The 17,435-nt window shown below is 40.7% G+C and overlaps 4 pseudogenes; all 4 read right to left on the bottom strand.

Moving 5' to 3' along the window:
* Positions 1–732: 732 nt before the first annotated feature.
* Positions 733–850, bottom strand: LOC148474448 (5S ribosomal RNA; annotated as a pseudogene).
* Positions 851–6,347: 5,497 nt separating this feature from the next.
* LOC148474447 (5S ribosomal RNA) lies at positions 6,348–6,465 on the bottom strand (annotated as a pseudogene).
* Positions 6,466–11,356: 4,891 nt separating this feature from the next.
* Positions 11,357–11,474, bottom strand: LOC148474446 (5S ribosomal RNA; annotated as a pseudogene).
* Positions 11,475–16,366: 4,892 nt separating this feature from the next.
* On the bottom strand, positions 16,367–16,484 carry LOC148474445 (5S ribosomal RNA; annotated as a pseudogene).
* Between the last annotated feature and the right edge of the window lie 951 nt (positions 16,485–17,435).

Raw genomic sequence — 17,435 nt, 5'->3', positions numbered from 1 at the left:
AAACACAGAAAATATATTATTTTTTTAGCACTTGGGGGGAGCACCCCTGATGGACAGAGCACCCCCTGGACAACACTACAGCACCCCTTTAGGACTGGGACACTGCACAGGACTTTGGAACTGACTGCACAACACAGTCCAGCCAGCCCCTATGGACTTTGAAGTAGTGGACACAGCCCCTATTAACAACAGCAGCACAGCACAACACAGCCAGCCCCTATGGACTTTGAAGTAGTGGACAACAGCAGCACTACACTACACTACACTACACAGCACTAACTCCCACCCTCCCTCTTCACTGTCCACAGCCGAGTGAGAAAATGGCGCCGACGCGGGTACCTTATATAGGATCCAAAACCCGCGAGACTCGGAAGGCGGGATGATGACGTTTTGCCTCGATGTCAGATCCGAGTCAGGCGGGAAAAGTCGAGCCTGACTCGGATCGGACTCGGATCGGGGGGGCTCGGGGGGGTTCGGATTTCAGAAATCCGAACCCGCTCACCCCTAATATAAAGCTGATGTGAAACAAATGGCAGGTCATTGGACTCTCAAAGGTCCACCATGTAATATAGACTGGTGGATCCTAAAGGGGATTCCACAGTGCACATTACAAATAATAAATAATCAAAACACTGCCCAGCTGGATGTATCTGACAAGAGTCCATCCACTGTGTGGAATAAGGAAAAGTGACGGCAAATGCAAACGGATGCACATCAGATAAGGATAACTCCATGTTACAGCACCAGGTATTCCTAGATGGTCTCCCATTCAAGTACTAGCCTGGCCTACACTGCTTAGCTTCAAAGATCAGACGGTATAAGGCGTATCCAGTGTAGTATGGCTGTAGCAGAAGAATGATAAATCCAAGTGTGATCATCCTGCATATGTCTAAAACCGAGACAACAGCAAATCAACACACAGCAGATAGCTCCAAACAAATCAATACCACCTGGCATTAAAAATAGAAAAAACAACATGAAAATTACAAACATATAAATTAGACAAAGCAATAATGAAGCCTGAAAATGTGGGTAACAACTACCCTGTGAGTATAAGTGTAACTGCATTGTGTGGCAGTGATGTGAGGAAACCCTCAAAAAAAACAGGAAAAAGAGAGTTGTTCATTGAGACCAAATGGTGATATGGTGTTCATTTTATGAATCCAAAATGTTTCAAGTTGTAACAGCTTTTTATCCCTATCCCCTCCTCGTTTGTTGATGGGGACATGATCAATTAGTTTATATACCAGAGTGGATAATGAATGTCGGAAATTCTTGAAGTGACGAGCCACTGGCTGGTCTATTTCCTTTCCTTCTAATGCTTGTCGAATAGCTGTGCGATGTTGTGCCATTCTAATTCTGGCAGTGCAAGTGGTCTTTCCGATGTAAACCAGTCCGCAAGGACACCGTATCAAGTACACCACACATTTGGTAGTGCATGTTAGTGTATGTCTGATGGGGAAGCGTTTCCCTGAGTGTGGGTGTACCACATCTGGGCCGGTTTCCATGAAACTGCAAGTCGTGCAACCAGTGCACCGATAGCATCCTGGTTTTTTGAATAAGAAATGTTGTTCAGGAATGACAGGACCATGGTTGATATCATTGTGTACAAGCCAATCTTTTAAATTTTTCCATCGTTTGTAGCCCAACATAATTCTCGAGTTTTTTAAAGACATGATGGAGTTGTCAGTATTGATTAACGGCCAAAGACGTTTGGCAGTGGTGTTGATAAATTTGCTGGCAACGTTATGTTGGTTAACGAATAACATCGTATCTGTTTTATTACTTGTTGTTTTAATCCCTTTATCTGTCACTTCATGTACAGAAATTGCCTTGGATTTGGCTGCAGTCAGATCTTTAAGTCTGTACCCACGTTGTACAAATTTGATTATCATGCTGTCAATTTCATGTTCAGCTCGAACTGGATCAGTGGTGATTCTTAGTGCACGTAAGAACTGAGAATATGGGAGACTTCTTTTGAGCGATGTTGGGTGATGGCTTTGTGCATGTAGTAAGGTGTTACTGTTGGTTGGCTTATGGTAAATGGAGGTCTGAAAATCGGTACCGGACCAATGGATATTTATATCCAAAAAATGCACATCGCTGTGACTTTGTTCATGAGTGAAAGTGATGTATTGATGCATTGTGTTGATCTTAGACATGACCGAGGTGAATTCCATTTCCGTGCCGGACCACAGGACCAATATATCGTCGATGTATCGAACAAAAAAGATTAGAAATTTGTTGAAATCCGGATTGTGGAGAAAAAGTTCTTTTTCAACAAAAAACATGTAGATATTGGCAAAGGAAGGTGCCACATGGGAACCCATTGCGCAACCCTTCTTCTGGAGAAAAAATTTATTGTCGAAAAGAAAATAGTTGTTGTTCAAGGTCTGTTTCAATAGACACAGGAAAAAATCTATATTGGGGCCTTTGTAATTAGAATGTGATCTCAAAAAGGCACCCATATAATCACAACCCTCCTGTTGTGGTATACTGGTGTAAAGCGAATTGACGTCTATCGTGCACAGTAATAAATCATGTGGAAGATTATTCAGACTGTGCAATTTATCAAGAAGAGTGTTCGAATCTTTCAAGAATGTGGGCTCAAGGGAAATGAGGGGTTGTAAAAAGGAATCTAAGTATTTGGACGTGTTGCTGTAAAGGCTATCCCTAGCTGAAATTATGGGACGGCCAGGTGGTGCGGAGAGTGATTTATGAATCTTGGGTAGTGTGTATAGTAATGGAACCACGGGTTTATCTGTCGTCAGAAACTCCTTGATATCTTTGTTTATGTACCCCCGTTCGTGAGCCTGTGTTAAACTATCATCGAGTTGTTTTTTGAAGGACGGGGTAGGATCTCTGGTGAGAGGAATATATGTTTTTTCATCATTCAACTGTCGATAGATTTCACCACTATACTGGTCTCTGTTCTGAATGACGATGGCGCCCCCTTTATCCGCTGAACGGATAATTATAGAATTGTCCTTCCCCAAAGAGATCAATGCATTATATTCATCCTTAGATAAATTGTGTCGAACTGGTGTTCTCCCTTTGAATTGGGAGCTTACCTCATGATCCAACATTCTAATGAAACTTTTAATAGAGGCATTATTGGAAGGGGGATCAAAAGAGGAGGCTTTTTTAAAAAGTGAACTAGATGTTGTGATAGATGTAGAGTCTGAGTTGCTGAAGAACTCCTTGAGCTTCAAACTCCTGTTTAATCTCCATAAATCTTTCTTCCAATGGAAGCTATTAAAGGAACATGTGGGGAAGAATGTAAGGCCTCTTTGTAATAGTTTGGATTCTGTCATGGAAAGGACACGGGAGGATAAGTTAATGATTACGTTTTCTTTTTGTATACCCGTCTGCCTCGACCCCTGTTTACCACGTCGAGTGCGGGATCGTTTCCTTTTTGTGCTCGAGTGGCTACCCCTAAAGGGGGGCGTTGTGTGATTGGGAGTACAGAAGAAGGGATATCCTGATCACTTTGTGATGAATTAGCACCACTGGACCCTTCTGTATCAAAGGGTCGCCGAGTGTTCCTAAAGCGATTACGTTGGAATTTGGGATTAAGGGATCTCCCAGTTACCCAGAAATATACACGCTGTTCCTGGTAGTCCGTGTTCACCTTTGCTAATTTGTCTTTTTTATATTTAATTAAATCTCTTTTGTATTCCTCAACTTGGGTGTTTAATTTGTCAAACCAGTTGTTGGAACTGTCATTAATGAGATGGGTCTTGTATGTGGTATCAAACGATTTGATCTTATCACGAATAATATTAAGTTCACTGCTGGATTCCTCTATGACTACTAAGATGAGGTCCAGCGAACATTTATTTAAAACTGCCACCCATCTTTTACAGAACTCAACGTTGTTTCGTCCAATGGTGGGAACATTCTTAACCCTAAAGCCTCTGGGGATTTTTCTTTCTTTATGATAATCTGAAAGTGTAACCCCGTGCAGGTGGTAATCAATTTCTTTTTTCTTTAGTTTGAGAATCTGTGTAAACAATTCATCTACAGATTGTGTGCCCGCTGTGTCTAAAAGGGTTTCTTTGAAATACAAATTTTCAGCTTCCGACTCACTGAAACTGAGAATGTCCCCTATTGGTAACTGTATATTCAAAAAACCACTCCCATCTGAGGGTATATTAGTAGCCCCTGGCTGACTCTGAGACATCACTAGTGCAGAATGGAAATGTACAAACGGGCAATGATAGTTGTTAAAGGTGTGGGGTTACAATAACCATCTGGTGCTGTGTGCTCCACTATATGATGTACCACTATGTAGTGTTGCTCAGACACTGTTTATGTACATAGCAATAAGACCAGAGGACACTGACCTGTGTCTATTCAAAAACATGAAAAGAATGAAAAATGAAAAACATGAGAGATACTTCTTGTTATGAAGCACAGGATAATAATTAGTCCGCATATAACAAATCAAAAAATAAAAAATAAAAAATCATAAGAAATAAAAAAAAGAGAAAAAAAAGTCTTATTTCTGTATTGTGCAACCCAAATCCATAAGAAAAAACAGGAAAAAAAGAAAGAAGGAATGTTCTGATATATCGGAAAGAGTAATTTAAGGGGGTGCCATGCAACCAACCGGATTGAAAAACAAACCAGAAGTAACATATACTGCAAAAGATGGCCGGCACTCCACAAAAAGATCGTCTTCTTCGTCCGTGTAAACGGCCCGATGCTGCAAAGGTGCAGTGTGATGACGTCACTATGTCTCTGCTGTGTGTCAGATGTGCGCTAAAACCAACGCGTTTCAGGCTCCTGGCCCTTTTTCAAGGAGCCTGAAACGCGTTGGTTTTAGCGCACATCTGACACACAGCAGAGACATAGTGACGTCATCACACTGCACCTTTGCAGCATCGGGCCGTTTACACGGACGAAGAAGACGATCACCCCGTGCAGGGAACCAGCCGGACGGAGCGGAAGCCGTTAAAGGTAGGCAGATATAGGGAGAGACAGTTAGTTTTTCACGTCTGACTCCAGTATCACACCGCACTGCAAGGCATGTTATCGGAACCCTGATGTCAATTATGGACTTTGCTAAAATTAAAAAAGGGTTTTAAACATCTTTTACTAATCCCTTTTTTTTTTTTTTTTTTTACAGGTATTGCGTTACATTCATACATGTTTATTCACAAGCGCTCTTTATTTGTTACATATTGAAATTATTTTATTAGGAGCTGCTTTCAAAATAACATCCATAGCGCAGAATATATATTTTTTTATCACTCCACAAAAAGAGCTGATACTTGCCCGGGTGCCCTCCAATGGAAAAACTGCCAAACATGTATGGAAATGACGGCGGCACTCACAGGACTTGTGCAAAGAAGACTCACGACTCAGGAAGGTCAAAGTTCAACGTTTCAGTCTGGCGACTTTTATCAAGAACTACAGAAAAAAGATACAGTGCATACCTTTATACCCAGTGACATCCCATAGTGACAATGTACACCTGCTCACCACGCTGCTGCTGGCGTCATCAACATGAGACAGAGCGCTTGCGCAATGATGCAATCGCGCACAGCGTGGTTACCATGGTAAGTAACCAGGACGACTACATGTAAATACACAGACCAGGCTCTGCAACGAAAGCGTGCTACAATCCCCCCCGCTTGCGCAATGGGGAGCGAGCACGCTGTCGCTATGACAAGGCAGACACATAGCAATACTGTGTAATGATTCCTGGTGAGGTGGCAAAGCAAGCGGTGACATACAAATTAAACAACGATGCCAATACAGAAACAACAATATGATATATGCGGGTAATAACAACACAATTTCAATGTAATAAAGAGTCATATTATCGATCTTGCTACATGAGCAAGCATGTACCATGTAACATACATGATGACAACAGGTAAGTGGCATATGTCTTGGGTAATGTTGAAAATCAGAACCCACAGGTCAAACATGTTATCCAGCTCTTAAGCGAGTGTGAAACCAAGCAACGCATGTATAAAAAAATGTGTGTTTGAATAATCAATATATGAACTTGTGAGGATGAAATGACCTCCACATGACCAAAACTGAACAAATGAAACCTTTAGGCTAATAATGGAGTGGTTCTGACCCTGCCAAGAAGAAAAAAATGTGACATATAAAGCTGATGTGAAACAAATGGCAGGTCATTAGACTCTCAAAGGTCCACCATGTAATATAGACTGGTGGATCCTAAAGGGGATTCCACAGTGCACATTACAAATAATAAATAATCAAAACACTGCCCAGCTGGATGTATCTGACAAGAGTCCATCCACTGTGTGGAATAAGGAAAAGTGACGGCAAATGCAAACGGATGCACATCAGATAAGGATAACTCCATGTTACAGCACCAGGTATTCCTAGATGGTCTCCCATTCAAGTACTAGCCTGGCCTACACTGCTTAGCTTCAAAGATCAGACGGTATAAGGCGTATCCAGTGTAGTATGGCTGTAGCAGAAGAATGATAAATCCAAGTGTGATCATCCTGCATATGTCTAAAACCGAGACAACAGCAAATCAACACACAGCAGATAGCTCCAAACAAATCAATACCACCTGGCATTACAAATAGAAAAAACAACATGAAAATTACAAACATATAAATTAGACAAAGCAATAATGAAGCCTGAAAATGTGGGTAACAACTACCCTGTGAGTATAAGTGTAACTGCATTGTGTGGCAGTGATGTGAGGAAACCCTCAAAAAAAACAGGAAAAAGAGAGTTGTTCATTGAGACCAAATGGTGATATGGTGTTAATTTTAATCTTCCAAAATGTTTCAAGTTGTAACAGCTTTTTATCCCTATCCCCTCCTCGTTTGTTGATGGGGACATGATCAATTAGTTTATATACCAGAGTGGATAATGAATGTCGGAAATTCTTGAAGTGACGAGCCACTGGCTGGTCTATTTCCTTTCCTTCTAATGCTTGTCGAATAGCTGTGCGATGTTGTGCCATTCTAATTCTGGCAGTGCAAGTGGTCTTTCCGATGTAAACCAGTCCGCAAGGACACCGTATCATGTACACCACACATTTGGTAGTGCATGTTAGTGTATGTCTGATGGGGAAGCGTTTCCCTGAGTGTGGGTGTACCACATCTGGGCCGGTTTCCATGAAACTGCAAGTCGTGCAACCAGTGCACCGATAGCATCCTGGTTTTTTGAATAAGAAATGTTGTTCAGGAATGACAGGACCATGGTTGATATCATTGTGTACAAGCCAATCTTTTAAATTTTTCCCTCGTTTGTAGCCCAACATAATTCTCGAGTATTTTAAAGACATGATGGAGTTGTCAGTATTGATTAACGGCCAAAGACGTTTGGCAGTGGTGTTGATAAATTTGCTGGCAACGTTATGTTGGTTAACGAATAACATCGTATCTGTTTTATTACTTGTTGTTTTAATCCCTTTATCTGTCACTTCATGTACAGAAATTGCCTTGGATTTGGCTGCAGTCAGATCTTTAAGTCTGTACCCACGTTGTACAAATTTGATTATCATGCTGTCAATTTCATGTTCAGCTCGAACGGGATCAGTGGTGATTCTTAGTGCACGTAAGAACTGAGAATATGGGAGACTTCTTTTGAGCGATGTTGGGTGATGGCTATGTGCATGTAGTAAGGTGTTACTGTCGGTTGGCTTATGGTAAATGGAGGTCTGAAAATCGGTACCGGACCAATGGATATTTATATCCAAAAAATGCACATCGCTGTGACTTTGTTCATGAGTGAAAGTGATGTATTGATGCATTGTGTTGATCTTAGACATAACCGAGGTGAATTCCACTTCCGTGCCGGACCACAGGACCAATATATCGTCGATGTATCGAACAAAAAAGATTAGAAATTTGTTGAAATCCGGATTGTGGAGAAAAAGTTCTTTTTCAACAAAAAACATGTAGATATTGGCAAAGGAAGGTGCCACATGGGAACCCATTGCGCAACCCTTCTTCTGGAGAAAAAATTTATTTTCGAAAAGAAAATAGTTGTTGTTCAAGGTCTGTTTCAATAGACACAGGAAAAAATCTATATTGGGGCCTTTGTAATTAGAATGTGATCTCAAAAAGGCACCCATATAATCACAACCCTCCTGTTGTGGTATACTGGTGTAAAGCGAATTGACGTCTATCGTGCACAGTAATAAATCATGTGGAAGATTATTCAGACTGTGCAATTTATCAAGAAGAGTGTTCGAATCTTTCAAGAATGTGGGCTCAAGGGAAATGAGGGGTTGTAAAAAGGAATCTAAGTATTTGGACGTGTTGCTGTAAAGGCTATCCCTAGCTGAAATTATGGGACGGCCAGGTGGTGCGGAGAGTGACTTATGAATCTTGGGTAGTGTGTATAGTAATGGAACCACGGGTTTATCTGTCGTCAGAAACTCCTTGATATCTTTGTTTATGTACCCCCGTTCGTGAGCCTGTGTTAAACTATCATCGAGTTGTTTTTTGAAGGACGGGGTAGGATCTCTGGTGAGAGGAATATATGTTTTTTCATCATTCAACTGTCGATAGATTTCACCACTATACTGGTCTCTGTTCTGAATGACGATGGCGCCCCCTTTATCCGCTGAACGGATAATTATAGAATTGTCCTTCCCCAAAGAGATCAATGCATTATATTCATCCTTAGATAAATTGTGTCGAACTGGTGTTCTCCCTTTGAATTGGGAGCTTACCTCATGATCCAACATTCTAATGAAACTTTTAATAGAGGCATTATTGGAAGGGGGATCAAAAGAGGAGGCTTTTTTAAAAAGTGAACTAGATGTTGAGATAGATGTAGAGTCTGAGTTGCTGAAGAACTCCTTGAGCTTCAAACTCCTGTTTAATCTCCATAAATCTTTCTTCCAATGGAAGCTATTAAAGGAACATGTGGGGATGAATGTAAGGCCTCTTTGTAATAGTTTGGATTCTGTCATGGAAAGGACACGGGAGGATAAGTTAATGATTATGTTTTCTTTTTGTATACCCGTCTGCCTCGACCCCTGTTTACCACGTCGAGTGCGGGATCGTTTCCTTTTTGTGCTCGAGTGGCTACCCCTAAAGGGGGGCGTTGTGTGATTGGGAGTACAGAAGAAGGGATATCCTGATCACTTTGTGATGAATTAGCACCACTGGACCCTTCTGTATCAAAGGGTCGCCGAGTGTTCCTAAAGCGATTACGTTGGAATTTGGGATTAAGGGATCTCCCTGTTACCCAGGAATATACACGCTGTTCCTGGTAGTCCGTGTTCACCTTTGCTAATTTGTCTTTTTTATATTTAATTAAATCTCTTTTGTATTCCTCAACTTGGGTGTTTAATTTGTCAAACCAGTTGTTGGAACTGTCATTAATGAGATGGGTCTTGTATGTGGTATCAAACGATTTGATCTTATCACGAATAATATTAAGTTCACTGCTGGATTCCTCTATGACTAATAAGATGAGGTCCAGCGAACATTTATTTAAAACTGCCACCCATCTTTTACAGAACTCAACGTTGTTTCGTCCAATGGTGGGAACATCTTAACCCTAAAGCCTCTGGGGATTTTTCTTTCTTTATGATAATCTGAAAGTGTAACCCCGTGTAGGTGGTAATCAATTTCTTTTTTCTTTAGTTTGACAATTCATCTACAGATTGTGTGCCCGCTGTGTCTAAAAGGGTTTCTTTGAAATACAAATTTTCAGCTTCCGACTCACTGAAACTGAGAATGTCCCCTATTGGTAACTGTATATTCAAAAAACCACTCCCATCTGAGGGTATATTAGTAGCCCCTGGCAGACTCTGAGACATCACTAGTGCAGAATGGAAATGTACAAACGGGCAATGATAGTTGTTAAAGGTGTGGGGTTACAATAACCATCTGGTGCTGTGTGCTCCACTATATGATGTACCACTATGTAGTGTTGCTCAGACACTGTTTATGTACATAGCAATAAGACCAGAGGACACTGACCTGTGTCTATTCAAAAACATGAAAAGAATGAAAAATGAAAAACATGAGAGATACTTCTTGTTATGAAGCACAGGATAATAATTAGTCCGCATATAACAAATCAAAAAATAAAAAATAAAAAATCATAAGAAATAAAAAAAAGAGAAAAAAAAGTCTTATTTCTGTATTGTGCAACCCAAATCCATAAGAAAAAACAGGAAAAAAAGAAAGAAGGAATGTTCTGATATATCGGAAAGAGTAATTTAAAGGGGTGCCATGCAACCAACCGGATTGAAAAACAAACCAGAAGTAACATATACTGCAAAAGATGGCCGGCACTCCACAAAAAGAGCTGATACTTGCCCGGGTGCCCTCCAATGGAAAAACTGCCAAACATGTATGGAAATGACGGCGGCACTCACAGGACTTGTGCAAAGAAGACTCACGACTCAGGAAGGTCAAAGTTCAACGTTTCAGTCTGGCGACTTTTATCAAGAACTACAGAAAAAAGATACAGTGCATACCTTTATACCCAGTGACATCCCATAGTGACAATGTACACCTGCTCACCACGCTGCTGCTGGCGTCATCAACATGAGACAGAGCACTTGCGCAATGATGCAATCGCGCACAGCGTGGTTACCATGGTAAGTAACCAGGATGACTACATGTAAATACACAGACCAGGCTCTGCAACGAAAGCGTGCTACAATCCCCCCTGCTTGCGCACTGGGGAGCGAGCACGCTGTCGCTATGACAAGGCAGACACATAGCAATACTGTGTAATGATTCCTGGTGAGGTGGCAAAGCAAGCGGTGACATACAAATTAAACAACGATGCCAATACAGAAACAACAATATGATATATGCGGGTAATAACAACACAATTTCAATGTAATAAAGAGTCATATTATCGATCTTGCTACATGAGCAAGCATGTACCATGTAACATACATGATGACAACAGGTAAGTGGCATATGTCTTGGGTAATGTTGAAAATCAGAACCCACAGGTCAAACATGTTATCCAGCTCTTAAGCGAGTGTGAAACCAAGCAACGCATGTATAAAAAAATGTGTGTTTGAATAATCAATATATGAACTTGTGAGGATGAAATGACCTCCACATGACCAAAACTGAACAAATGAAACCTGTAGGCTAATAATGGAGTGGTTCTGACCCTGCCAAGAAGAAAAAAATGTGACATATAAAGCTGATGTGAAACAAATGGCAGGTCATTAGACTCTCAAAGGTCCACCATGTAATATAGACTGGTGGATCCTAAAGGGGATTCCACAGTGCGCATTACAAATAATAAATAATCAAAACACTGCCCAGCTGGATGTATCTGACAAGAGTCCATCCACTGTGTGGAATAAGGAAAAGTGACGGCAAATGCAAACGGATGCACATCAGATAAGGATAACTCCATGTTACAGCACCAGGTATTCCTAGATGGTCTCCCATTCAAGTACTAGCCTGGCCTACACTGCTTAGCTTCAAAGATCAGACGGTATAAGGCGTATCCAGTGTAGTATGGCTGTAGCAGAAGAATAATAAATCCAAGTGTGATCATCCTGCATATGTCTAAAACCGAGACAACAGCAAATCAACACACAGCAGATAGCTCCAAACAAATCAATACCACCTGGCATTAAAAATAGAAAAAACAACATGAAAATTACAAACATATAAATTAGACAAAGCAATAATGAAGCCTGAAAATGTGGGTAACAACTACCCTGTGAGTATAAGTGTAACTGCATTGTGTGGCAGTGATGTGAGGAAACCCTCAAAAAAAACAGGAAAAAGAGAGTTGTTCATTGAGACCAAATGGTGATATGGTGTTAATTTTAATCTTCCAAAATGTTTCAAGTTGTAACAGCTTTTTATCCCTATCCCCTCCTTGTTTGTTGATGGGGACATGATCAATTAGTTTATATACCAGAGTGGATAATGAATGTCGGAAATTCTTGAAGTGACGAGCCACTGGCTGGTCTATTTCCTTTCCTTCTAATGCTTGTCGAATAGCTGTGCGATGTTGTGCCATTCTAATTCTGGCAGTGCAAGTGGTCTTTCCGATGTAAACCAGTCCGCAAGGACACCGTATCATGTACACCACACATTTGGTAGTGCATGTTAGTGTATGTCTGATGGGGAAGCGTTTCCCTGAGTGTGGGTGTACCACATCTGGGCCGGTTTCCATGAAACTGCAAGTCGTGCAACCAGTGCACCGATAGCATCCTGGTTTTTTGAATAAGAAATGTTGTTCAGGAATGACAGGACCATGGTTGATATCATTGTGTACAAGCCAATCTTTTAAATTTTTCCCTCGTTTGTAGCCCAACATAATTCTCGAGTATTTTAAAGACATGATGGAGTTGTCAGTATTGATTAACGGCCAAAGACGTTTGGCAGTGGTGTTGATAAATTTGCTGGCAACGTTATGTTGGTTAACGAATAACATCGTATCTGTTTTATTACTTGTTGTTTTAATCCCTTTATCTGTCACTTCATGTACAGAAATTGCCTTGGATTTGGCTGCAGTCAGATCTTTAAGTCTGTACCCACGTTGTACAAATTTGATTATCATGCTGTCAATTTCATGTTCAGCTCGAACGGGATCAGTGGTGATTCTTAGTGCACGTAAGAACTGAGAATATGGGAGACTTCTTTTGAGCGATGTTGGGTGATGGCTATGTGCATGTAGTAAGGTGTTACTGTCGGTTGGCTTATGGTAAATGGAGGTCTGAAAATCGGTACCGGACCAATGGATATTTATATCCAAAAAATGCACATCGCTGTGACTTTGTTCATGAGTGAAAGTGATGTATTGATGCATTGTGTTGATCTTAGACATAACCGAGGTGAATTCCACTTCCGTGCCGGACCACAGGACCAATATATCGTCGATGTATCGAACAAAAAAGATTAGAAATTTGTTGAAATCCGGATTGTGGAGAAAAAGTTATTTTTCAACAAAAAACATGTAGATATTGGCAAAGGAAGGTGCCACATGGGAACCCATTGCGCAACCCTTCTTCTGGAGAAAAAATTTATTGTCGAAAAGAAAATAGTTGTTGTTCAAGGTCTGTTTCAATAGACACAGGAAAAAATCTATATTGGGGCCTTTGTAATTAGAATGTGATCTCAAAAAGGCACCCATATAATCACAACCCTCCTGTTGTGGTATACTGGTGTAAAGCGAATTGACGTCTATCGTGCACAGTAATAAATCATGTGGAAGATTATTCAGACTGTGCAATTTATCAAGAAGAGTGTTCGAATCTTTCAAGAATGTGGGCTCAAGGGAAATGAGGGGTTGTAAAAAGGAATCTAAGTATTTGGACGTGTTGCTGTAAAGGCTATCCCTAGCTGAAATTATGGGACGGCCAGGTGGTGCGGAGAGTGACTTATGAATCTTGGGTAGTGTGTATAGTAATGGAACCACGGGTTTATCTGTCGTCAGAAACTCCTTGATATCTTTGTTTATGTACCCCCGTTCGTGAGCCTGTGTTAAACTATCATCGAGTTGTTTTTTGAAGGACGGGGTAGGATCTCTGGTGAGAGGAATATATGTTTTTTCATCATTCAACTGTCGATAGATTTCACCACTATACTGGTCTCTGTTCTGAATGACGATGGCGCCCCCTTTATCCGCTGAACGGATAATTATAGAATTGTCCTTCCCCAAAGAGATCAATGCATTATATTCATCCTTAGATAAATTGTGTCGAACTGGTGTTCTCCCTTTGAATTGGGAGCTTACCTCATGATCCAACATTCTAATGAAACTTTTAATAGAGGCATTATTGGAAGGGGGATCAAAAGAGGAGGCTTTTTTAAAAAGTGAACTAGATGTTGTGATAGATGTAGAGTCTGAGTTGCTGAAGAACTCCTTGAGCTTCAAACTCCTGTTTAATCTCCATAAATCTTTCTTCCAATGGAAGCTATTAAAGGAACATGTGGGGATGAATGTAAGGCCTCTTTGTAATAGTTTGGATTCTGTCATGGAAAGGACACGGGAGGATAAGTTAATGATTACGTTTTCTTTTTGTATACCCATCTGCCTCGACCCCTGTTTACCACGTCGAGTGCGGGATCGTTTCCTTTTTGTGCTCGAGTGGCTACCCCTAAAGGGGGGCGTTGTGTGATTGGGAGTACAGAAGAAGGGATATCCTGATCACTTTGTGATGAATTAGCACCACTGGACCCTTCTGTATCAAAGGGTCGCCGAGTGTTCCTAAAGCGATTACGTTGGAATTTGGGATTAAGGGATCTCCCTGTTACCCAGGAATATACACGCTGTTCCTGGTAGTCCGTGTTCACCTTTGCTAATTTGTCTTTTTTATATTTAATTAAATCTCTTTTGTATTCCTCAACTTGGGTGTTTAATTTGTCAAACCAGTTGTTGGAACTGTCATTAATGAGATGGGTCTTGTATGTGGTATCAAACGATTTGATCTTATCACGAATAATATTAAGTTCACTGCTGGATTCCTCTATGACTAATAAGATGAGGTCCAGCGAACATTTATTTAAAACTGCCACCCATCTTTTACAGAACTCAACGTTGTTTCGTCCAATGGTGGGAACATTCTTAACCCTAAAGCCTCTGGGGATTTTTCTTTCTTTATGATAATCTGAAAGTGTAACCCCGTGTAGGTGGTAATCAATTTCTTTTTTCTTTAGTTTGACAATTCATCTACAGATTGTGTGCCCGCTGTGTCTAAAAGGGTTTCTTTGAAATACAAATTTTCAGCTTCCGACTCACTGAAACTGAGAATGTCCCCTATTGGTAACTGTATATTCAAAAAACCACTCCCATCTGAGGGTATATTAGTAGCCCCTGGCAGACTCTGAGACATCACTAGTGCAGAATGGAAATGTACAAACGGGCAATGATAGTTGTTAAAGGTGTGGGGTTACAATAACCATCTGGTGCTGTGTGCTCCACTATATGATGTACCACTATGTAGTGTTGCTCAGACACTGTTTATGTACATAGCAATAAGACCAGAGGACACTGACCTGTGTCTATTCAAAAACATGAAAAGAATGAAAAATGAAAAACATGAGAGATACTTCTTGTTATGAAGCACAGGATAATAATTAGTCCGCATATAACAAATCAAAAAATAAAAAATAAAAAATCATAAGAAATAAAAAAAAGAGAAAAAAAAGTCTTATTTCTGTATTGTGCAACCCAAATCCATAAGAAAAAACAGGAAAAAAAGAAAGAAGGAATGTTCTGATATATCGGAAAGAGTAATTTAAAGGGGTGCCATGCAACCAACCGGATTGAAAAACAAACCAGAAGTAACATATACTGTAAAAGATGGCCGGCACTCCACAAAAAGAGCTGATACTTGCCCGGGTGCCCTCCAATGGAAAAACTGCCAAACATGTATGGAAATGACGGCGGCACTCACAGGACTTGTGCAAAGAAGACTCACGACTCAGGAAGGTCAAAGTTCAACGTTTCAGTCTGGCGACTTTTATCAAGAACTACAGAAAAAAGATACAGTGCATACCTTTATACCCAGTGACATCCCATAGTGACAATGTACACCTGCTCACCACGCTGCTGCTGGCGTCATCAACATGAGACAGAGCACTTGCGCAATGATGCAATCGCGCACAGCGTGGTTACCATGGTAAGTAACCAGGACGACTACATGTAAATACACAGACCAGGCTCTGCAACTAAAGCGTGCTACAATGCCCCCTGCTTGCGCACTGGGGAGCGAGCACGCTGTCGCTATGACAAGGCAGACACATAGCAATACTGTGTAATGATTCCTGGTGAGGTGGCAAAGCAAGCGGTGACATACAAATTAAACAACGATGCCAATACAGAAACAACAATATGATATATGCGGGTAATAACAACACAATTTCAATGTAATAAAGAGTCATATTATCGATCTTGCTACATGAGCAAGCATGTACCATGTAACATACATGATGACAACAGGTAAGTGGCATATGTCTTGGGTAATGTTGAAAATCAGAACCCACAGGTCAAACATGTTATCCAGCTCTTAAGCGAGTGTGAAACCAAGCAACGCATGTATAAAAAAATGTGTGTTTGAATAATCAATATATGAACTTGTGAGGATGAAATGACCTCCACATGACCAAAACTGAACAAATGAAACCTGTAGGCTAATAATGGAGTGGTTCTGACCCTGCCAAGAAGAAAAAAATGTAACATATAAAGCTGATGTGAAACAAATGGCAGGTCATTAGACTCTCAAAGGTCCACCATGTAATATAGACTGGTGGATCCTAAAGGGGATTCCACAGTGCACATTACAAATAATAAATAATCAAAACACTGCCCAGCTGGATGTATCTGACAAGAGTCCATCCACTGTGTGGAATAAGGAAAAGTGACGGCAAATGCAAACGGATGCACATCAGATGAGGATAACTCCATGTTACAGCACCAGGTATTCCTAGATGGTCTCCCATTCAAGTACTAGCCTGGCCTACACTGCTTAGCTTCAAAGATCAGATGGTATAAGGCATATCCAGTGTAGTATGGCTGTAGCAGAAGAATGATAAATCCAAGTGTGATCATCCTGCATATGTCTAAAACCAAGACAACAGCAAATCAACACACAGCAGATAGCTCCAAACAAATCAATACCACCTGGCATTAAAAATAGAAAAAACAACATGAAAATTACAAACATATAAATTAGACAAAGCAATAATGAAGCCTGAAAATGTGGGTAACAACTACCCTGGGAGTATAAGTGTAACTGCATTGTGTGGCAGTGATGTGAGGAAACCCTCAAAAAAAACAGGAAAAAGAGAGTTGTTCATTGAGACCAAATGGTGATATGGTGTTAATTTTATGAATCCAAAATGTTTCAAGTTGTAACAGCTTTTTATCCCTATCCCCTTCTCGTTTGTTGATGGGGACATGATCAATTAGTTTATATACCAGAGTGGATAATGAATGTCGGAAATTCTTGAAGTGACGAGCCACTGGCTGGTCTATTTCCGTTCCTTCTAATGCTTGTCGAATAGCTGTGCGATGTTGTGCCATTCTAATTCTGGCAGTGCAAGTGGTCTTTCCGATGTAAACCAGTCCGCAAGGACACCGTATCATGTACACCACACATTTGGTAGTGCATGTTAGTGTATGTCTGATGGGGAAGCGTTTCCCTGAGTGTGGGTGTACCACATCTGGGCCGGTTTCCATGAAACTGCAAGTCGTGCAACCAGTGCACCGATAGCATCCTGGTTTTTTGAATAAGAAATGTTGTTCAGGAATGACAGGACCATGGGTGATATCATTGTGTACAAGCCAATCTTTTAAATTTTTCCATCGTTTGTAGCCCAACATAATTCTCGAGTTTTTTAAAGACATGATGGAGTTGTCAGTATTGATTAACGGCCAAAGACGTTTGGCAGTGGTTTGATAAATTTGCTGGCACGTTATGTTGGTTAACGAATAACATCGTATCTGTTTTATTACTTGTTGTTTTAATCCCT

Source organism: Taudactylus pleione, unplaced genomic scaffold (genome assembly GCF_031769625.1).
Source record: "Taudactylus pleione unplaced genomic scaffold, aTauple2 ptg000845l, whole genome shotgun sequence".
NCBI classification, from domain to species: Eukaryota; Metazoa; Chordata; class Amphibia; order Anura; family Myobatrachidae; genus Taudactylus; species Taudactylus pleione.
This window is presented reverse-complemented; position numbering and strand designations above follow the sequence as displayed.